Genomic DNA, 23421 nt, shown 5'->3' on the forward strand with positions numbered 1-23421 from the left:
GGCACAAATCCTATGGGGAGTGGCAGAGGGAATGGGATGGGTCGGTCAGGAGAAGAGGAGGCTCAGGGGAGACCTTATTTCTCTCCACATCTCTCTGACAGGAGGTGGTGGTGAGGTGGGGGACAGCCTCTGCTCCCACATAACAGTGATAGGATGAGAGGTGGGCACTGAGGGGAGGGGGAATCTAACATGCTCTCTCCATTGGATCTTTCAGTACCAAACAAGGGAATCACTATGGGGCCAGTTACAATGGGGACTCAAAAAAGGGTATTTTTGTGGAATTTGTCCAGCTTCTCTTTCAACGTAAGTGTAACCAAGTATTTTTGTTAAAGAAATGACAGAAACGAGTGCCTTAATGACTGGTGTAGCTATGGAGCTATTAGAGTAATGGACTTGTGTTTAAATTCTAGGGCCAGGCTGGAAGCCCTCGTGACTGATCTGTCATTTTCAGAAACGTTCTGGTTGCTGGGATGGATGCATGGTTTGGAGATGTGAGCAGCTCCTTAGGAAGCTCACGTGGTTTTGCTATCACCACCCATGCCTCCCATCTGATGTGATGGCACATGAGCCAGTGGCAGTTGATGGCTTTCAGCTTCTTTGTCTCTGATGGCTTTCCCTGCCTGTGCCTATACTGGAGCAGGGTTTCCAGTGGTGGCAGAGTGGAGCTGCCTCTCGCATTAAGCACCAGAGATTTCATTAAATGGCAGAGGAGGGAGCTTGTGCGGAGGGGAGGTTCACCCCAGAGACATTACAGATTGTCTCATGCTATTTAAGTGGGCTAAAATTAGAGGGAAAGAATCTGCAGCTAATTGGACTTGTGCATTAATCATAGTCTACTGCTGGAGTACTTCACCCATTAGAATGTGTTAATTTGGTAATTACAAGGTGAGGGGGAGGTCTCTCTTTGTAATCCGGAGCCCTTCTTCATGCTCCGTGCACATAACAGACACAGGTATGGGGAGGCTGGAGGCAGGATCGCAGCGAGCTGCCTGTTACCACCTCCTTCCCCTCAGCCAACACGCAGCCTTCCCAGCTCCAGACACCTATAATTAAACAAGGCTAGATATTGGGAGCAGAAGGTCTTTTGTTTTCAGTTAGCAGGTAATTTATTGTATCTCAGTCCTCATTGTAACGCTTCCTCCTTTCTTGTGATGAGAAATAATGCAAATGTTCCGTGGCCTCCTGCGCCTGGGGAAGGAGTTTCTCTTTGCTTCTTTTTTCCTAAGGCACCTTTGATGTGTTGGGGAGCTGGTGGTGGAGCTCACAGAGCTGCCCGTAGTGCAGCACACAGGCATCGATCCTTCAGCCAGAAGTCATTTCCTCCTGTGTCACTCATTGGGTTGCATCTGTGCTAACTGCCACCGTGCTTCCGCCAGCCCTGCTCCTTCCTGGGGGCTGTGTCTGGGTTCAGAGGTTCTTTGTAAACCAGGGCAGATGGAGGAATAGAGAGGAGAGCTAACAAGATGGGCAGCGAGCAGAAAACTCAGTCTGGAAAACGCAAGAGACAAAACAGTGAGACAGCCAGCACAAAATACGGATTTTCAGAGGGGTGTGAAACACTAATGAGTAAAAACACTGTGATGGATATGCTCTAATGAGCAGCAAATCAGAGTGGAGCAAAGCAGTGCAGAGACCAGCACTGTGTGTTAGCAGACGGCTCTGTTCCCAGCTCTCCCTTTGGAAGCACTCGTTGGGAAAAGGGCCCTTCATGCAAAATCTTTTTTGCCTTTTCCTGTGCATTTGCTGGGGTTGGTTGGATCTCTGCTGCACATTGCATCTGGATAGGCTAATAGCAGTTAGCAGGATCCCAACAGAGCGCTGTGCAAAGTTCCCTGCCATCACCAGCCCATCTCCCTGCAATTTCAATCCGCAAGGGTTGCACCCTGCAATGCAGTGATGGATTTGTGGGAAGTGCTGGAGGTCGCGGGCGGCCCTTGCAAACACTGACCTGAAGCACTGACCTCCACCAACAACATCATTTTCCACTTGGGCACTCCCAGATTGGCTCTCTGGATCTGCAGAACCGGGAGGCTACTCTTGGCTCAATCACAATGATTTTCTGGCTCGTTAGCACTAACTTCTTAAAGGGGCACCTCTAGTAAGCCTGAAACACGGCCAATAAAACCCCACTCTGTTACGTTTTCTTACAAATTCCTTGTCATTAATCTGTGTGCACCCCCTCAAAGATCACGGCCACATGAGCAAAAGAAGGAAGCTGCCCTAAAATGGGTCCAATGCTGTATCACAGACAAAGCAAAATTGAGAAACCCTTCCAGAAGATTTAATTTACCAATGAAGAAAAAGGGTAGATATGGCACCATGGGGCATGGTTAGTGAGCACGGTGGGGAGAGGTTGTCAGTTGGACTTGATGATCTTAGTGGTCTTTTCCTACCTTAATGATTCTATGAATGATTTTATGAAATGGGTGGTAAATGAGCACAGCCTTTCCCTCAGCTTTGCCTGCCATTTAGTGTTGTGGTTTGGGACCACCAAAATGCATCTTTTCCAGATACGTCAAATAGCAGTAAAGCAACAGCAGGGCAGGGAGTGTTTGTACAACCGATTTTAGTTTTAGATTTGAACAGAATTACAGCATATGGTAAGAAAAGTAAAGGTGGTTAAACCAGCTCAGTCCTTCTACAAAAGTTACTCCTGGAGCTCATTAAACCAAGCTGGAAGTTAGAAGGAGAGAGCGATCCATAAATGCCACAAAGTGTGTTTGTGGGCTGCAGGCTGAACCCTTCAGGATAAAGGGATTGCCACCCTTGTTAAGAGGATAAAGACCATTCACTGACTTCTATTCTGGGAATGACTAATATGAAACCTCGTTCACCAAAACGGGTGATTACGGGCTAATTTTGTTGGAACAACGCGGGCTGACTAGGTGTGAAAGGCTCTGCCTCTGTGCAAGCCACTTTGCACATCCAGGCTGTGCTTCTGGACTTAATCAGCAGAGCCACATCCACGCTCCGCATGCTGGCAGGTGTTGATCAGGTGCTTTGAGGGATGGGTGCCAGCTTTGGTCCATGAGGAGCAGCAAAGGGCTGTTTCCAAACCTGTAAAAGGAGTTGGTCTTTCATGGCGACAAAGTAGAATTGAGAGATCTTCCAAGTCTTGTTGCTCTGAAGCTACAACCGTCCTTCTCACTAGAAACTGAGCTATTTCCAAACGTCTTTCTATTTATTCATTAATTTACCCACTTGCTGAAAGTATTTTTTTTTCCCCCAAAGTTCCTCGGGCAACTTCAATTCTGAGAAATTTCTATTTTAAAAGCAGAAATGAAATTTTGGAATCCTGTGAACGTTCCTGTTGATTGCTTTATGCTTTTATTATGATCTCCCATTGCTCTCTTTCATGCAGTGTCAAATCAGCAGATGCCTTGCAGAAGGCACTATTCCTCCCAGAAGATAAGATGTTTTGATCGGTGTTCGGTAGGTTCCATTACTTTAAAAAATAGCAAATAAAAAGTAGTGCTTTGCTTCATATTTTGGTAGGTTAACACTAGTCACAATAGACAAAGTAATGCACAATTATCATAAATATGAGAATGCGGTGCTTGTTGCATTGACATTTCAGATTGTTCTTACACAGAAGGCTTTGCAAAACGCCGTAATTTCATGTGAAATTTGTCAGTAATATTTTTCAGTGATTGCTTTCCTTCCTGTCTTTTCTTCTCCTGCAAACCTGGAGGCAGTCTGCAGTGCAGCCTGGAGGGCAGAGCAGAGCTGCTCCCCACTTCTGCCCCCAGAAGCTGGCGGTTGCTGCAGAGCTGTTGGGTTCTGCTGTTCCGTTCATGCACCAGACCTGCTTATTTTTAGCAAAGAGAAGGCTGAACTGCTGTGTGTGGGGTTGCCCAAGCATGTTACAGACCCAACAGTGTGGGCTCCAGCATTGGTGTTACTCAGAGCAGCTCCTGGCTGAGTCCCAGCTTGGTGTCCCCAGCATCATTGGGACATGCAGGCAACTCACTGCTTGTGCCTCCAGCAAAGAAATCTGCACTACACTGTGACCCCAGGGCTCTGCACACCCCACAGCCAGCCACCTTCTGCTATGGAGCTGCTATGACTGGAAGGGCTGTTCACCCATCTTCTGTTGGCATGCAGCAGCCAACAAACTGTGGGTTGGGAAACTCTCTGAACCACCTTGTGCTCAGTTGTATTGTACGAGCTCTGCGTGGAAGTGGCTGTTTTGACATTGGAAGCAAAAAGAGAGTTCCTATGGGTAGATGCTGAAGTTGAGCTCTTGTATGGGCGATGTATTCCTGTGAAGCTCTTGGTGCTTGAGGGGAAGGCCAAGATTTGAGTAAAAAAGCAAACTGAATTCCTTTTCTCAAATTGGTTTCAATAATTTCTTAGTACAGAGACTGAAGTGCTTTGGGTCAAGCTTACAGCAAGTCTACCATTTTGGTTGCAAAAAATAAAACATAAAAGCAATGCCAACATAATAAGGGCAGCAAAGGGGTGGCACAGGTTGCCCAGAGAGGCGGTGGTGCCCCATCCCTGCAGACAGCCAAGGTCAGGGATGGGCTGTGAGCACTGATGGAGCTGTGGGTGTCCCTGCTCAGTGCTGGGGTGGCACCAGACGGCCTTTAGGGTCCCTTCCAACCCAAATGATTTTATGACATTAGGAATACAAAGAACCTCCTGAAAAGTGCTTTTTGTTTCTATTCCCCCACTTAAATTCATTTAAATGCCATTTTAAAATATGCATTTCAACATGCTTTTAAGGACAGACAGAGCTGAGCCAACACACATGTATGCGTGTATGCGCACTTGGGTTTGTGCGGATGTGCTTTGGAGTGAGCTATTGCTGTCTTTAGAGCAGCAGCATTGGAAACCTGTTGTGTTCTCAGCATTTTATGCAAACACGTTGTCTTGCACAGAATAGCATGTCACGTAGCATAAATCTGCAGGAAGCCAGCGTTTGTGTGGCTCCTCACTCCTGATGCATCCTGATGCCAGGTAATTAGTCTGCACCGTCTGCATCTCTTAAAACCCTTCCTGGGAAGTGTCTGGTGTTCAGTGCTGCATCTTTTTTGCTGTTCAGCCCTGGCAAATGCACTGGGAGAGAACAGGGTGATATGACATCGGGCTGTGCTGAAGGCAGCGTTGAGGTCTGAGGTCTTTGCCCTTTGCCTCCTGGCATGGTTCTGCTGGGAGCACAGCAAGCAGATCCAGCCTGTGCCCTGAGCTCTGCAGGAGGATGTCAGAGCAGATGTAGGAGCTCAGGGCTGTGCTGCTTTGCCCCTGCGCTCTCTTATCTCCATGTTTTTTAAGAGAGGAAATGAAGCAGAAAAGTCCTTTACTGTGAGCATGGCAAAGGAGCGCTGGTGCTGGGAGTGCTGCTGAGCTCTGATTCCTCTTCCTTCCCTTTAATTGTGTCCTTCGAAAGCAGAGTCCTCTAGTGCTAAGAGGAGATGATGGCAAACCGCCTTGTTAACCTATTTTAAGTAAATCTGTATTGAGTTTCCTGCTGTGCTAAGAGCTGGAAGTCCCAGTAGAGTTTTGTATTTTATCCCTACGCTGCTTTCTCTGGACTTTAATTCCCCACTTCCTTTCTCTCCTACCCCAAAAGAAATGCAAATTTAATTTCAGAGGAAATAAGAATATACTTGAATAAGAGGATATTTTTTTTGCCAGTATCTCAGTGTCTCCCACTGGCTAGTAGCTAATTCTGAGGGATCTAACATCACGCCTTTCTTAAAACAAATTCTTTGCATACAGCAGCCTCCCACAGGCTCCTTTAGCTCAGAAAGGCAATGCATTTCAGTGACAAAAAAGAATTCTGTATAGAAGAAAAGTCTGGCAGTGCAGGCCTCCTGGAAGGCATTGGTAGGCAAGGAGGGAAAAGATATTGCTGGTTGCTATTAATAATTAATTTAATTTTCTGCAGCCGTCTTGTAAAAGTTCCTCAACAAATTTGCAGAGCCTTTAATATGTGTACCACTGATTTGCAGCCATTTCTGAAGTACTTAGTCTGTTCCACTGGAGTCACAGCAATGGTGTTTCACTATAGAATCATAGAATATGTTAGGTTGGAAAGGACTTTAAAGATGATCCAGTTCCAATCCCCTGCCGTGGGCTGGCTGCTCCCCTCCAGCTCAGGCTGCCCAAGGTCCATCCATGGCCTTGGGTACCTGCAGGGATGGGACGATGCCTTCAAGAGTGGGTCAAGATGGAGTGTAGGTCTGTAAGTCATTACGAAAGTATCTACTGAAATATTGTAGAAATAATAATATTGGATATGGAACATATTTTTCAGGATCAGATTTCCTCCTTCTCTTCATGTTGTGTGCTTTTCTGTCACGATAAAACATAAAGGTTGTAGTGATAACATTAGAACAAACAGAGAAAATTGAACATATGTCTGAATTTCTGATTGGGTATCAGAAGATGAAGAATGAGAGAGAGGTTGGATATTAGGAATGATTTCTTCTTGGAAAGAGCAGTGATGCAGAGGCACAGCTGCCCACGAGTGGGAGAGTCACTGTCCCTGGGGGTGTCCAAGAACTGTGGGATGTGGTGTTGAGGGATGTGGTGATTGGGCATGGTGGGGGTGGGTTGATGGTTGGACTGGATCACAGAATCACAGAATGGCCAGGGTTGGAAGGGACCTCAAAGATCATGAAGCTCCAACCCCCTGCCACATGCAGGGCCACCAACCTCCTCATTTAATGCTGCCCAGGGCCCCATCCAACCTGGCCTTGAACACTTCGAGGGAGGGGGCATCCATAGCCTCTCTGGGCAGCTGTTCCAGTATCTCACCACTCTCTCTGTAAAAAATTTCCCCCTAACATCCAACCTAAATCTCCCCTCCCTCAACTTAAAACCATTTCCCCTCATTCTGCTGATATCTACCCTTTCAAAGAGTTGATTCCCCTCCTCTGTGTAGGCTCCCTTTATGTACTGAAAGGCTGCAATGATTCACCCCGCAGCCTTCTTTTCTCCAGGCTGAACAAGCCCAGCTCCCTCAGCCTGTCTTTGTAGTGGAGGTGCTCCAGTCCCCTGATCATCTTCGTGGTCCTACTCTGGACCCTCTCCAACAGCTCCCTGTCTTTCTTGTACTGGGGGCTCCAGACCTGGACGCAGTATTCCAGATGGGGCCTCACAAGAGCAGAGTAGAGGGGAACAATCACCTCCCTGTCCCTGCTGGCCACCCCTCTCTTGATGGAGCCCAGGATCCCATTTGCCTTCCAAGCCACAAGGGCACACTGCTGGCTCATGTTAAGTTTTTTATCCATCAAGACCCCCAGGTCCTTCTCCACAGGGCTGCTCTCAAGGACCTCTCCTTCCAGTCTGTAGGGATGCCTGGGATTCCTCCAGCCCAAGTGCAAAACTCTGCACTTTGCCGTGTTGAACCTCATCAGGTTCACCCGGGCCCACCTTTCCAGCCTCTCAAGGTCCCTCTGAATGGCATCCCGTCCTTCAACCGTGTCGACCACTCAATTGAGTGCATCACTCAGCTTGGTGTCGTCAGCAAACTTGCTGAGGGTGCACTTGATTCCATCATCGATGTCATTGATAAAGATGTTAAAGAGCACCGGTCCCAAGACAGACCCCTGGGGGACGCTGCTCGTTACCAGCCTCCACCTGGACATGGAGCCATTGATGACCACCCTCTGTCTGCAGCCTTTCAACCAGTTTCTTATCCATCGAGTGGTCCACCCATCAAATCCACATCCCTCCAGTTTGGAGATAAGGATGTGGTGGGGGACCAGGGATAGTCCCCCAATGATTCCCAGTGATTCCATGGCTCTATGATTCTATGACATAGCAGTGGTCTGTGGTGGAGCACTCTGGTCTGTGTCACTGCCAAATAAAAGCAGATCGTTGTGGGTGAGTTTTGTCACTCATCACAGAATCTGGCACAGATATGTGAGCTTTGGCAGTGTTCTTCAAATCACCATCAGGCAAATTGTAATGTCTGCACTGCCATTGACCTGGATTGCATGTTTCATACAAAATAAAGCCCACATTGGATCTTGTTGCTGCCCAGCTTGGAAAACCAGTGTCTGACCACAGAGTGCAGCCCCAAACCCATCCTTACCACCAACCTTGTGCATCTGCTCATTCCACACCTGATTTATCACCACATCCTGCAGTGCGCTCGTTATTTTTTTTAGCATTTTCTCCTCAAACCTGCAGCCACATCCCAGGCACCTGGCAGGGCTCAGGGCCAGGCAGGGGCACAGCACGATGGAAGCGTGGCCAGGCAACCGTGCAGGGAGCCGAGGAATGATCCCTCTTTGTCAGACAGCCGAGCTGTTAGAGGTTATGAGATTCTTTTATTGCACTAATTTGCAGTGCGATGTGCTGACATTCTCTCCCTGTTGCACAGAGAATATATAAATTATGCCTGCAGGACGATTAACTGTTTGTCCAGGCTAATTGTCAGTATTAAATCTTGCTCAGTCACAGTTTTAAAGCTTAATTTAAACTCTCTATCTTTAAGGAATCTGCACTCCCACTCCCCCTCCCACCGTGGGGAAAAAAAAATAATAAAGATTTAACGGTTTAAGTCAGTTCCCTTTGTAAGAGCTAAAGTTATAATTGGGTGTGTGGATAGCAGAGACATCTGCGCATGATGAGCCTGTGGAGTTTTCCTTTTGCTTTGGCCAATAATGTTCATTTCAAATCCCATTGTCTTTGCTACCCTGTATTAATTTCTGAATTATGTATTATTGTTCTGAGACCCCCGAGCCACAGCTATTCCCCACATCTATTACTGCATAAATCTTTGCTGTGTGCTTAAAACAGCAACGATTCATCCGGAAAGACAGAGAGGAACACAAGTGCTCATGAAAAATCCCACCCCTAAAAAAATAGGCAAAAAACAAGTCCTTTGGGGGGCGAGGGCCCCGATCAAGGGGAGCTGGGGCAGGGGGTCACGGAGCTGGGGCACAGGGGGCTGTGCCATGCCAAGGGGTAGCATGGGAACCATGAGGGCATAGCAAGATCACTGGGCACAGATTTTCTTCTCCCCTAATTTTCCTAATTGGTCGTGTTTTATCATTATTATTGTTGTGGATAAAGAATCAGTTGGATGGTCATAGCCAGAGGGCTAGGGCATATCCCAGAGGTTTGCTCCTGCTCTGCTTTCTGGAGCTGACAGTGCCATTGGAGAGCTGGAGGTGAGACTTGAGGCTCTGTGTGTCTGCTTGCAAAGCTCCTGGAGGACTTTGCATCCTGCTGTGGGGTGGGCAGGTTGGTACCCACAGGAGGATGCAGCCCCCTGGGAGAAAACACTTTTTGCTCACCTTGTTTCTTCTGACGCCTCGCTGAGAAATGAAGGGCTCGTGCTGTGAGAGATCGCTCTGACAGTGACAGCTTTCCTCACTTCTTTTCCGAAGTCTGCAAAATTAGGGTGAGCAAAAGGTGGGGGGAGGAAACAGCAAGCAAGGCTTGGAGAGAAATGCCTGAGAAACACAGAAACCTACGGGTAGGAGAGGAGAGTCAGCAGATGAGAAAGTATAAGGGTTAGTAATTAGCAAGCTCGGCTGCGTGATGGCAAAGTACTGGCAGTGTGATGAGAATGGGGAACCTTGGCCTTGTTTGTTGAGAGAGAAGGAGGCAAAGGAAGCTCTGTAGGGGCAGGGGTGCACCTGCTGCTGATGCACCAGGAGAACTCTACTATGGACAGGGTGCAAAAGCTGTGTCCTGTCCTTGGGGATGCCCAACCTCACTGTTTGGCTGGTGCCCCAAACGATTTATTCCAATTTCTTGCTTTTATCCCACTGGCCAGCAGAAATACCCTGCTCCCTGTTTTGTGACCTGACTCTCAGGTTGGTCAGGTCTGACTGCTCAGCTCTAACGACAGGAGATGGGGCATTGTGTTGGCCAGGCTTTAGGCCATCTGAAACCCACAGCTGCATTTTCCCTAGGGCTGTGCAATGAGGGGAAACATGGTTAAGCCACACCACACTGCTGCTGCCTTGCCATTGAGGTACCCCAATATCGTCCCCCCTCTCTGACAGGGGAGAGAAGGTAGGGCATCAGCCCTGGTGATCTGTGAGATGTGAAGTGAGGTCCTCAGAAGCACAAAAGCAGTGTGCAGGAAGGAGAAAAAAAAAGGCTTTTCTAGAAGAAGAACAAAGGACAGGGGCTGAGCTACCTGGGGTGGGCAGCGCTGGGGGAGGGCAGCTCTTTCCTTAGCATATGCTCTGCATATTTTACTGCCAGAGAAGATGTGGCGATGATTTAATATGCAAAGGTAGATATGGCATTGATATGCATCCGCACTGCATAACATGTGCATACATATTTCAAAGGTGGTACAAGGAAGTGCACAGCTGAAGGCGAGCATTTATCTGTCAGCCTCGCGGTCAGACGTGCGAGACCTCTGCAGCCTTGGGAGAGCCGGCAGGAGGAACAATAACGCGGCTGCTTAGGAAGGGTTATACCTCAAACACAAAATAGCTGAGATGCGGGGCTGCAGAGGGGCTGGGATGTGCTGGAGGAGCCCCCACTGGGCAACAAAAGCTGCAGAAAGCAGCGCGGTGCCATAGCACAGAGCATGGAGAGGAAAGCATTCACGTGCACTTTTCTCTCCGTAGCTTGTGCTCGAGTCACAGCAGATGAGCCGAGTACGCCTGAGAGCTCTTCTGCTGTGGGAGTGTTTTGTTGTGGTGGTTGGCTTTGTGTTTTTTTTCTGTCTTTTTGTTTTGCTGTTTGTTCTGGGAGCGCAGCTCAGCTGCACAGGAAGGGGAGATCTGACCCAGCGATGCTGCCCTGCAGCCCCACAGTGCACTGCGCTGTGTCTTTGCTTGGGTTTTCCCTCTCTTTGTGGGAAAGCCACCAAAGTCTCCAGGCCTGCAATAGGCTGCACCAGGCTAACAGCAGGCCTTGTGCTGAGCAAATGGGAAGCACCATGCTGGGGGTTCAGGCTGAATGCAGCATGCTGCACCAATGGGAACGCATCATTTGGGGTCTGTTTGGCTCGGCTCCAGGTGTTAATGCTTGATGGCAGCAGGCAGAAGACCGGGTCCTGCACAGATTTCAGATGATGCTCTGTGCCCATGCACTGACGTGTTTTTCTTACATAGGCTTGGGTAGGAAGAGACCTGAAAGATCATCTTGTTCCAGCCCTACATGCATAAGCTGGGATACCTTCCACAAAACCTTATTGCCATAAGCCCTATCCAACCTGGCCTTGAACACTTCCAAGGATGGGGCATCCACAGTTTCTCTATACAACCGCTTTCAGTGCCTCACTGTCCTCAGAGCAAAGACTTTTTCCTAATATCTAACCTAAATCTACCCTGTTAAAATTACAACCATTACCCTTTGTCGTATGGACCCACATTAGAGCAGCTTGTGAAGAGTTTGTGGGAATCCCATGATCAGAAAGGGCTGCAATAAATGAACACATCTCACTGCCTTGCTGGAAACAAAAGTTTACCTTTTATGCAGCTTCACTGGCTTTTGGCTTCATTACAACTATGGTTGGGTGCAAGCATTGGATACCTCTTGCTGCTAACAGGAATCTGTCTTGCTCTGCTGCATCTGTGTGGCCTCAATCTGCAGTCCTGTGACGGAACACAGCTGCACTGTGACCCCATAGGGCAGTGGCACATTCCAGCCCCTCTGCTTCCCCAAACCCTCAAACCCATCACAGCTTTAGGGACCAGGCAGTGGCAGTGACAGAGCCGTGGTGCTGGTGGCCCCAGGGAGCAGTGAGGTGTGGAGGATGGGGAGGGTGCTTTCACGCAGCACTCCCAGCATGGTGGAAGCTCTGTAACTCCATCACTCTTCAATTATCTGAAATTACAGCACTGCTCTCTCCCTTTTTATGTTATGGTGGAAGAAATCAGGACATACATTAATTATCTAATCCGTATGTAAAGTGTCACATGTAATTTTCCCGGAGCAAAAGGTTCTAGCTTTAAGACCTGCATCATCTCTTAATAACCATCTGTGAGGGGAGAAAATAACACCCAGATATGTGATCATTAGCATGGTTGGTGCCCACAGTCACTCCTGTTCCTGCTTTCAGGTCAGTATCCCCGTTATATGGGCGTAACCTGGCCAGGTCCCTTGGGAGCTCACAGCCCACTGGTGTTGCAGAAGGACAGGGATGAGGAATGGGATTCTTTAGCGTTTTTCTGTTTTCTTTGGCTGTGCACAGAAAATAGGGGAAGGCCTTAGACTTAGTCCCTCTGACTAAGACGCATGGCAGCTGAAGAAGTCGATTAAGAAAATCGGTATTGCATTTATTAGCCTCCATCTATGATGCACGGCGTTATGCTAATATGCATGAATTAATTACTGTTATTAATCCAATTGAATTAATTTGATATTGCTGTTGTACGCAGTGAGATTTGTTGAGGGTGAGGGTGAGCTGCTTCTTAAAGGTGGCACAAGCATGGGGTGGGTTTGGGGAGATCTACAGCAGCCCCAGCCCAGCTGCCAGCACCACCTGATGCAGCAGTTGATGGTGGCTTCATCCTGTTCTGCAACTGGGAAACAATTCCCTTTGCCCCTGTTTGCATCCCTGCGGGGTTCTGCTGCTGTCACCCTGCAACCCTGCACAGGAAGGTGACAAACCTGGGACTCTCATGCTGCAGTGCAGGGTGTGAGGGACAGAGCCACATGAATTTCAGTATGAGAACCTTCATGCCAAGCACCGTGCACAGAAGCACCCGAGGCAGTGCAAGGCACAGATTGCAAAGTGGTGCTGGGCTGTGCAGGATTTGCATAAAGCGTTATGGGAAATGCTGATGAAGCCTGAGAAAGCTGCAGCTTGAAGGCAGAAGTGAAACTCGTGGCGTGAATCTTGTTTGAGAGATTTGCTCTCAGTTTGTGGCAGAGGAGATGGCTGTTGTTAAAGGCCTTCAGATCTCATTGGCAGTAGTGAGGAGTGCTGGGGGACAAGCACTGAGCTCAGGGAGCTGGGGCAAGGGCTGGGGCAGTGCTGTGCCAAACCCTGCTGGGCAAAGCCCTTCTGCTGTTATACTCACGTCCCACGCTTTGGTCCTCCTAACTCATTCAATTTCAGTTTTCCATTTGGTTGGTGAGATTTTATCAAAACGTTCCCCCTCCCTGAGTGTTCTGCCTCCATTCCTTACTGTACCTTGTTCAAGGGAAGGGAACATCTCCCCTGCTGCTCTGCAACAGCAGGTGGCAAACTTCACCTCAGTGCTGAGCTCTGGTTTGCCCCAACCTGTGTAACCTCACCCTGCTTCCTGTGTCTTCACCCTTTGCACCTGGGGTTGGTGCACAGTTGGCATGGCAAGGAATGAAATAACAGGGAGGCTGGGCAGAGCTTTCTGCTTTGTGTTAGCACAAATCTCATCCTCTGGAGATGCTCTCAGCGTTTTATTCATTATTCATACCTAGATATCAAAAAGTATTTTACATTTATTAATTATGTCAATAATTTACATGTGAAAATGCATTAAATATACTAAATATATTTAGTATACAGCTGAAAATTAGTACACTATATGCATTTTTCCCCTATGTCCTTTGAGCTGATGGATTTGTGGTGCCTCGAAGAACACAGGAAACTATTGCAACTATTGTCTGTCACAGTGTGGTCCACGTGGAACAAGGAGCTTGATGATCCTTATGGATGCCTTGCAATGTGGGATATTCTATGAGTCTATGGTTCATTAAAGCAGCCTGGGTTATCCGTTCCCTCAGCATTCTACATACCTTAATGGAAGAGGAGAGGAGAGGAGAGGAGAGGAGAGGAGAGGAGAGGAGAGGAGAGGAGAGGAGAGGAGAGGAGAGGAGAGGAGAGGAGAGGAGAGGAGAGGAGAGGAGAGGAGAGGAGAGGAGAGGAGAGGAGAGGAGAGGAGAGGAGAGGAGAGGAGAGGAGAGAGACCTGCATCCTATTCAGAGTGCTCTGATATGGAGAAGGGGACATCCCCTGCCCCAGCCCTCCCTGTACACTGGGGCTGGACAGCTATTTTTATTTATATTTATTTCAAACATGCTTAATGCCAGACAGTGAGGGAGCATCTAGCCCTAATACAGCCCAAATCCAATAATTAGGTTCTTATATCTCAGCTAATGGCCATCTTGTGCTTAGAAACGGACCTGGAGTGACCTCTTGCAGCTCAGGTCCCCTTGGTTCTCTCAGTTCCCTCTGGTTTTAGGTTGATTGCAAAGATGGCAACAAAGCTGACAGACCCAAGGTTTGGGCATGGACCTGGCAACTGGACACACGGTGTCCTGCTTTCCTGGCCAGAGCTCCTGCAGCAGGTGCTCATCCTGGTGGCAGACATCCAGCACAGTGCTGGCTGTACAGAATCATAGCATTGTTGAGGATGGAAAAGAGCTGTAAGATCATCTAGTCCAACCATACCCACTATGGGTGCTGGAGCTGGGCTTGGGGACGTTGCAGAGGCAGAGGTTGGCCTGAATTTCCCAGCTATGAATGCAGCAGAAATGCCTCCTTCCTTGGCAATGGAAGAGGCTGAGTGCATGCAGAGGCATTGGCATTTCTTCATGAGGCAGATTTCCAGCAGACAGCGAGCTGTGACAAGAAAAATAGCTAAATCTTCCCGGCTGTATTGATGGCCTCCCAGGGAAACACTGTCAATCCAAAAACGAACCGTCCCCTTCAGTCAAATGTGTCTTTAATGAAAAATATATACCCACCGACTTCCAGACTGTATTATTAATGTGACCTTTACTCAACTGCTTCCCTCTCCTTTTGATTTCTGTGAATAAACGTAATTAGGAAGGTGTGTGCTTCAGCAAGGGGCTGCGGTGGTGGGGAGGAAAAGGAGCCGAATCCCAATTAGCTCCTGTGGAATACAGAGGTGGTGATGAGTGGGGCATGGGCTGAGCTTCCAGACATCCCCAAAGAGGCAGAGAGGTCCTGTGGTGGGGTGTGAGGGAAGTGCAATGCTGGGAGTCTTCAGTGCAGAGGGGAAGCACAATGAAAGCTTAAAAGCTTCGGCAGCTTTAAAACGTATGTCCCAATATCAGAATGGAGGGAAAGTTTTGCTGTGTTGAACTCAGTTTCCAGAGCCAATGGATGTGTGCAGGCAACCAGGGCACAGCTCTCCCCCAGATGCATTCGGTGGTGTCACGTTGACACACAGCAGCACCCAGGACTTGGATGTCAGCCCCCCGTCCTCAGGACTCATTTGTCCTTAATCCTTCCCTGTCCTTTGCACCGTTTTCTTTCAGGAATGCTTTTGGCTGAGGAGAAGAAATCGGGCCCTTCTTTGCAGGCTAAATTGCAGCCCATCACATCCAGCACCACCTGGGGTCCTTGTGCATTCACATGGCCAAAATATTTTGAATGGGCTTCCTGGAATTTGGCAGGAGCTGGCTCTTACAGAAAGACGTTGGCTTTTGCTAGGCTGTTTGACACCTTTGGAATAATGACCATACACGTGGCTCACTCAAAGACCTTTGGGCACGAGGCACCACTGCATGCTGCCTGGAGATGAGGTCTGCAGTATTACTGTTGTCTGCTGTGGTGTATATTGCACTCATTCATGTTTCTGAAGCACTGGAAGCTGTGGGCAGGGCTGTGAAAAATGAGTAACTCTGTCTTCCAGGCAGGGCTGATGTGCTGCTGTTAGCAGCAAGAGGAAAACAAAACGGAGAGTGAAATGAGATCCTGGGCTGCACCCAAGGCAGTGTGACCAGCAAACCAGGGAGGGGATCTGCCCCTCTGCTCTGCACTGTGAGAGCTCACCTGGAGCACTGCATCCCGATGTGGAGTCCTCAGCACAGGAGAGATATAGACCTGTGTTGAGAGGAGGACCCCAAGAATGCTCCCAGGGATGAAACAGCCCCTATGAGGACAGGCTTGAGGGCTGGGGCTGTGCAGCCTGGAGAATGAAGGGCTCTGGGGAGAGCTGAGAGCGGCCTTCAGTATCTCAAGTAGTGCTGTAAGAAAGAATGGGACATACTTGGGGCAGAGCTGGGCTGATGTGTGGTGCCAGCACAGCACTGCTGCCTGCTATAGCGAGCACCAGGACGTGGTGGCTGCTAGTGGACACTCTGCAAAGAGCAAAAGGAGAGGGGGGATCACTGCATCAATTATTCACTCTACATTATTTGCTCCGCTTCGATATGTGTATGTGGACATGAGTGTGCATGGGGGGGGAGGTGATGCTGAAACCACCCTGCGGGCCGTGGCAGAGTTGTGTTTTCATGTCCTTTCCCCCTGCTCGCCGTAATCCATTAGGGTATTTTTCTTGCCTTCTAGATCTAATCACAGCCAGCAATGCAGGTTGAAGCATTTCAAGTGTTTTTTCCTCGTCTTATCTGGCTGCCCTTTTAGCGTTGTTATTGAACGCTGGGGCTTGTGTTGATTTGCATGCCATTTTGCTTTTGATCTCCATGGCAACCGCTACCAAATGGCCTGAGAATAATAGAGGCGCTTTTTGGAGCTGTGGGCGGGCGCTGTGCAGAGCGCTGACGCCGGAGGTTTTCACCAAAATAAATAAATAACGTGGAGATGAAGATGGCTATTGTGGTGAGCAGGGCAGCCCCAGCCCTTCCCTGTCCCCTCAGCCAGCAGGTGGCTGTGACATGATATTATGTTAAAAGACGTAAATACGTGAGGATGGGATGCAGGGAGCAATGATCCCCACACCGAGCATCTCTGTCTCCTTGGTCAGAGCAGAGATGGCCCCAGTTCAGAAGTACCAGACACAGCACATGGGATGCTGGTAGGGAGAGCCGTGGGCATGGGGTCGTGCACAGCTGCAAGGATCAGTGTGAGCAAAGTTGGAGATTTTTGCTCAGAACCTTTTCCAGCCTCCTTTCTTTGCTGCTTTCACATGGCTTGAACAGCAAAACACAGGGTGCAGACAGCAGGGATGGTGTGTTTGGCAGGACAGGGGGTGGTGTAGTTTGCCTGCAGGATGGGATGCTGCAGGGGAGCAGCTCAGATTTGGCACAGCAGAAGTGGCAGAGAAGTGCCTGGCCAGGTGCCCCATGAGGTTTCCAACATCCCCATGGTGCAGTGTCCATACCAGTGGAGAAGCTCAGCTTGAATAGCCATAAAACAAGCAAATGCATCACCACCTTGGATCTGGAGCCATCACAAGTTCCTACACCCATGTTACCCATCCCCTCATTTTCTCCCCTTTGCCACCCACCCCAAAGCTCAAGGCAGGCCTGGGTGCTGTTTACCTGTCAGTCAGTGCAAGAATTTGCATGTTAGTTAAGCTGTTAACATGAGTAATTAGTGCATGGGTCAGCAGCTCCTCCCTGGCAGCCCCACGAAGCGCAGTGCCCAGCACAACGTCTCTATCCTGCAGCCAGGAAATGAATGCAAATGATGACTCAGGGCTAATTGTGCTCCTTCACTATCGCACGGGTGTGTGCTGCGGGCTTAATTAGAAAATACATTGGTCCCTCAAAGCATGGATGTGGAGCTGTGATTGGGATGGTTGGGACGGGGTGAAGGGGGATGTTGCCAAGCTGTGCTGCCCCCCAGCAGTGAGCGTGGGGAACCAAAAGGCTCCTTACCACCATCACGGGCAGATTGCAGCATCTCTGCTTGGCCAGAAAACCTCAGGATGTCTCAGGATATCTGGAAGGCTTTGATTTTGCCTGCAGTAATGTATTTCCCAAATTGCAGCAATCATGCAGGAGGTGACCCTGCCATGATGCTGGTGATGTTTTCCCCCCCACAGTGCGCAGACACCAATAGGTCACTGTGCTGATGGAGCCCTGGCTCTTATATCAGCACCCCTGACCTGCTCCAGAGCATCCCGGCAGTGTCAAGGTGCACTGTCCACGGCTGATTGAAATTGCAGATTGGTGTGCTCTCCTGGAAAAAACCAACCCCCACCTCCCCAGAGTTCATATTAGTGAGCAGGCAGGGGAAACTTCAGTTCCACCTCCGTCTCCTGCACAGGAGGTATCTCAGCAGCAGAATAAATTCTCAGGTCATTGTGGGATCAAAAGGAATGATGAAAACTAATTGGGGAGGAAGCTGCCCCAGGGACAGGTTGGGGGAAATGGCAGGCAGGGCTCCTTCCAGAAGTGGAAATCTCACGTGGATGCTTCCTATTGCGGATGTTTTCTGTAGGGCTGTTCAATGGAGCAGTGACAGAGGCTCCCTAGGGTTGGTACCCACATGTTGTGGGTGTTGTGAATTGAGACCTGAGTATTTTTTTCGTGTTATTGTCCAGTCATTTATTGGATGCTGGAATGTAGTACTGCTGGAGAGATCTGCTTCTCTAGATGAGTTTTTCTCAGTTGTGCCATGGTGGTGTTGGTGCATCCCTTCGTCTGCTTGAATTTCATGTTTACCTTCAATGGCAAGTTTTCATTGCATTGTAAATGGGGATCCCTGTGAATCTGATGAGTTTTCAGCCAGGGCTGGTAACAGCTGATCTGACCATTTAAAAATATGTACTATAGATCCTAAATTGAAATATGTCATTAAAACTCACTTCTGTTACACCAACACTACTCAATCATGTGAAATTATTATAGAAGAAGACCAAAATGTACTGGGAAAATGGCACCTCAGAACTTAAACATTTTGGAATTTTGGTTAAAGGAAGGGTTTTTCAGAGGGCATATTTTTGTGGGTATTTCTCAAGCACTGATGGGTTCTGATTCCACTTTTTCCAAAGATCAGCACCAGGTGTAAGGCAGCTGTCGTGTTGTGATGGGCTGTGCTCATTGACCACACTTACCAGGAGCCTGAATGGTAAAGTCCATTTCTTTCACCATTCACAGCAGCACCAGAATCAATCTTTTTAAGGTGATGTTTGTTCTGAGAATAAATCGCAGTTGTTTGGAATGCTTAAACTTTCAAAAGGACCTGCTCTAAAAGCCCAATTTTTAAACAATTGGATCGTGAGTGTAATATGAATGTAGTTAAGATGATAAATGCAGCTAATTTTCTCCCTCTATTAGCCCCTTTCACATGCTACTTACAAATGCCAGTCAAACTCAGCAATCCTTTCGTTTTATTATGCGGTGACGAGGCGGTCGGATTAAAAATACATGATGGCATTTTCCAACTTGGATTTATAAGTACTGCTGGGCTATCTAATTCTGGGCTGACATTTGCTGCGTGTGGGGAAAGGAGGGTTGGCTGGGGACCATCAGGCAAGGCCACCCCACTGGGGTACATCCTAATGTGCTCCAACCCTCTGCCCATCTTCGTTAGCTCCTCTGGACCAACAGCTCCACATCCTTCTTATGCTGGGGACCCAGGCCTGGATGCGTTGGGGTTCACACATCACACTTTGCCAGTGGCCATAGCAGCTCTTGCCCTATCCCAAAGCTCCACCTGCAGCCCATCTCCTTCACCCCTTCACCACGTTTCTCCCATCTCTGTTTTCTTGTAACACTGTCCATATGATGAATGCCAAAAAAGATCCCAAAAGGAAGGTCTCTGGTCTGCTTGCTCTTGTTATTATTATTATTGCTGCCATGCGAGTAAGGCACTCGCCATTCTGGGTTCATCCAATTATAGTTAGGTCTGTGACTGGGGTCCCAGAGGTGAAAAGCCCTGTGTCCAAGCGATCAGCTTTCCAGATCAGCTATTGTTTCTTTAAATGAAAGGGACACTAAAGTCCAATTATTGCAATAGAATGGGCTGCTTCTTTAAACTGAAGAACTTGACTCAGCTCAAGGGATATTTGTGATTGCCTCTGGCTTCCCTGGAGCTAAAAAATTATATGCTTTCCCTCTTCACTAAATTAAAACATAGTTGGATTGGTAGTGGGACTGAAGGAAGTCCCTGCCTGAAACCCCAGGTGTCAGCCTGCTTTGCAATCGGTAAGCTAGTAATTGGTTTGGAAATACAGAGTGAATAGGTAAAAGGGCTTCTGAGCGATCTGTGCTGGATAATACAGTCTGCCTGGAACGGAATTTGGCTTTCTTGCAGGGTTTTGCAGCATGAGTTGTTAATTTTGGGTTTCGATAAGTAAACACAATTAACATTTATACTCTGCAAACACTGGATTCTAATTCTATTTCAATTGCGCCTTATCATCATTACAGTTCCCGTTAAGGAATTCCTTTGTTTCCCAAATGTCAGACCCATGCTACTATTCTAACTCTGACTCCACTAAGATAGCATCTGGGCTGGAAGGGGACAAAACCTGGAAAAGCCTAAAGGAGCTGTAATGCTCTCAGACAACCAATACCCTTCCAACATGGGGCAATCATAAGCCTGGGGGAAGATGGGGGTGGGGGCACCTACCCACCTCCAGCCCTGCCCTGCCCTGCCCCTTCCATGGCTACTGGAGGATGGGGAAGATGAGGTTCTTCCAGCAACTTCTGTTATTTTGAGGGGAAAAAAAGATCAAAACTTTTATGAAAATATTTATTTTATTAAAATGCTCTGCATGACCTCCTCTGGGTGGACGTGTATGCAGCCATGACTAACTCGAAAGCTCTTTGCTTTGAGGTCTGGGTAGCACCTCATCTTCGTGGTGGTGTCTGAGGCATTCAGCAAATACTGAAAAAACTCAACCTTGAGGATGAACCAAAGTCTCAGGGAACCTCCTGCTGAATGTTTGGAAAGGTATCATCCATAGGCTCAAATGAATGTGGTTGAGCTGAGGTCACCATGAGCTCCAGAAAGCAGCAGAACAGGGCTGAGTCCTGGCCATTCTCTCAGCTACAACATAATGGCTATGCAAAATAGTTTCTCTTTTCTTTCTTCTTTTTTTTTTCTTTAGTAAGTGAAAGTAAGTCTTCTAAGCCAAGGTTAACAATATATATTTATGAGTTGTAGCCAGCTGCTTCTATGTTTGCACATGTGTTTGTTAATGAAGGGTAACCTAAGGGTCAGGTTATTATGTAAATAACCATTGTCAAGGGTAAAGGTGAAGAACCCAGTAATGAGTTGTGTCTCTCTCACTCTCTCACAAGCCACTAATGAATATTGGATATTGCCATTTGCAGGGCTTTTTACCCTCATTTTTTGGGGGGTGAGGGGCAGGGGTGGGGAAACAGAAAGAAAAGGGAAAGAGAAATAAGTACTTTTGTAATTAAGTCAGGTTCTTTTTTCCCTTTCTCTTCAAAACAGTTAAAGCATGTTATTTCTTCTATAGGAATTATATATATATATATATATATATATTGTGTGTGTGTGTGTGTATACACATATTTGTAAGGCTCTTGTAGTTATTATGTTTTATAAAAAATAAGAAGGTATTTGGGCAAAAATCATCTGCTGCTGCTGGCTGCATCCATTTCCTTTGAGCCTCTGCAGCTCACTTTAGGAGATGCCCACAAATCAACAGTCTGCATCTTTGCAGATAATACTTAGCTGAGGCAGAGCCAGCAAGCCACCAAACAGACTTTCCATTAGGAAGGTTAACAGCAAACCTGCCTGTGCGGGATTACTGACAGAGTGTGAACAGAAGGTGCAGGCTCATTGCATATGCTTTTAATATCGTGGCACAGACAGGGAAGCCTTCAGCTCGCAGCCAGCTGACACCCGGCTGCTGTTAGGGTAATAGTGCAAAGAGCCCTTCTTGCTTCTGTGTGGGAGCACAGATGCCGGATGGCACAGCACTGATTTGTTATCTGCCGTGAGGGATGTGGCCAGGTGGATTTAGCAAGGAAATTTAGAGCAGCTTTGCCCCCAAGCAATACAGCTCTGCAAGCCTCTGCTTCCCGTTGCTGTTGGAGTCAGAGGATTTGACCCCCTTGTGGTGGGGGTTGCTCTGCTCATGGGGCATCTAGAGATGGGATCTCCCACCAGGTTTGCAAGTTGGTACCAGCTCCCCATAACAGCCCTGGGATATGGGAGCCAGACTGCTCTGCTGGTAAAACCCACTGCCTTCCTTCCTTTGCTCCGTGCATCCTTTGGCTCCCTGTGGTTTGTGCCCTTACAAATGAGGATCAGCAACGTGACCGTGATTGATCCTGCAATCCCTGTAGTGCTGTTTGTGGCCAATGTCAGAACCCCAGGGAGCAGCAGGCAAAAAATAAACCACAAAAAATCATAATAACAAGATGCAGCGGTCAATAATTACCCACCAGACAATGGCAGCGTTGCTTTTTTACGTGAAGCTTTGCTCACTCTCCCTTGAGTGTCAAAGTTGGGAACCTGTGGCCACAGGGGGATGTTGTGAGAGACACAGCATGAAGCAGCAGTGGCTGTTGTGAGTGATGTTGTGTTGCCACTAGGGTGTCTCTGCAAACAAGATATTGCGTCTCCGAAGAGTTCCTAGCACAAATAAAAAGCTAAATAGGAATGATGGGCTGACTAGCCGAGCCCGGGCTTTTTACTTTTATGATTGAGAAACAGTTGTTGGAATTGTCAATAAAAATAAATAAAATTAAGTTTCCCTAGTTAGGTGAGGGAAGGCAGCCTACCTTTCTTTGCTGACAGGCTTTTTTGTTCTGTGTGGGCTTTTATATATGTGGAAAAAAACACCACTGAGAGCTTCCAGGGAGCTGCACTGGGACGGTTATAGCCATTTTTACATCCTTTATATGGGCTTAAATCCATTTACAGATGTGCAGTAGACAGAGAGACATTTTTTACAAGTAATTGTCATGTATACAAGGGTCCTTATGTGTCACAAAAAGATCTCACTTAAAAGAAATAAATGTGCTTCTCATCCTTCGTTGGCAGGAGCTGGTGTTTGGAAAGAGGGTAATTGGTCTTTTCCAGTGGATAACCAGGACATATAGAGGTGGCTGCTCCCTGCCCTTTCTTCCCTATGTGTGGGTGCTCCCCAGCCTACTTGTGAGCCATGGGTGGGGGAAATGCCCACAGCAGCCCTGGAAGGGAGTGAGGGAACTGGGGTGACCTTGGCTATTCCTAGAATAACCAGGATCTGTGAAGACATTGATTTCAGCTCTTCTGTAGCTCAATGGGATGTTTCCTCTTGTTCTGAGGCCATGATGGATGCAATTGGGAGGCAGGGAATGTGCTGATCCCTGGTTTGCACAAAATGTTCAGCAGCATCAGGGTGTTTTCCCCCAGGAGCATTTTTCAGTGATACTGCTCCAGAGGAAGACAGTCAATAATGCAATTGGGCTGCGTGGAGGGAACCCCAGTGAGCACTCAGAGACTGGTTAGGGAAAGAAAATAGCAGATGGAGGTTGCCATTGCTGATGGAGGGTTAAAAAAGGCCGTCCTTTGGGCCAAATAGCTGAAGGCAGGTCTTCCATTTCTTAGATTTACTTACAAGTAGTTGCTTGGTTAATAGGAGGCAAAGCAGGAGAGGGACCTGAGAGCCGAGGCTGAGAAATGCAGGATGTTTAAAATGCTACAAAATCTCTCTATGCAACACAGCAGACCATAATTTCTGCTTAATAAATGCTTTAGGCAGTAGGGGCTTCATGCCATGAGCATGAGTTGGAGGTGCATGCAGGTTTTAGAAGTAGGATGGAGCATGGCCTTGAAATCAGGGACAGGTGAACAGTAAACTTGCCCTGCTAAATAATGGATGAATTGTGCTTGGTTTTGCTGATGATGTGGTGACCTTTGGGGAGGCAAGAAACAAAGAACCA

General features: G+C 47.9%; 2 long non-coding RNA genes across 9 annotated transcripts in view; one reads left to right on the forward strand and one right to left on the reverse strand.

Moving 5' to 3' along the window:
• LOC149915357 (uncharacterized) overlaps nucleotides 1-23421 on the forward strand; it is a 92692-nt gene that overhangs the window by 47784 nt on the left and 21487 nt on the right. The window lies entirely within an intron of this gene.
• LOC116232631 (uncharacterized) lies at nucleotides 1079-11533 on the reverse strand. 8 transcript variants are annotated; one of them, XR_016459109.1, is made up of 4 exons: nucleotides 11399-11533; nucleotides 9258-9351; nucleotides 8055-8262; nucleotides 6149-6300 (listed from the first exon to the last, which is right to left on the reverse strand). It is a non-coding gene; the product is annotated as an uncharacterized LOC116232631 (long non-coding RNA). The 8 variants fall into 8 exon arrangements; XR_004167729.2 differs by lacking the exons at nucleotides 6149-6300; nucleotides 8055-8262 and adding an exon at nucleotides 1079-1488 and having other exon boundaries at nucleotides 11399-11515; XR_016459108.1 differs by lacking the exons at nucleotides 6149-6300; nucleotides 8055-8262 and adding an exon at nucleotides 5862-6137 and having other exon boundaries at nucleotides 11399-11517.

Source organism: Phasianus colchicus, chromosome 20 (assembly GCF_987193195.1).
Source record: "Phasianus colchicus chromosome 20, bPhaCol1.hap1.1, whole genome shotgun sequence".
In the NCBI taxonomy this organism is placed as follows: domain Eukaryota; kingdom Metazoa; phylum Chordata; class Aves; order Galliformes; family Phasianidae; genus Phasianus; species Phasianus colchicus.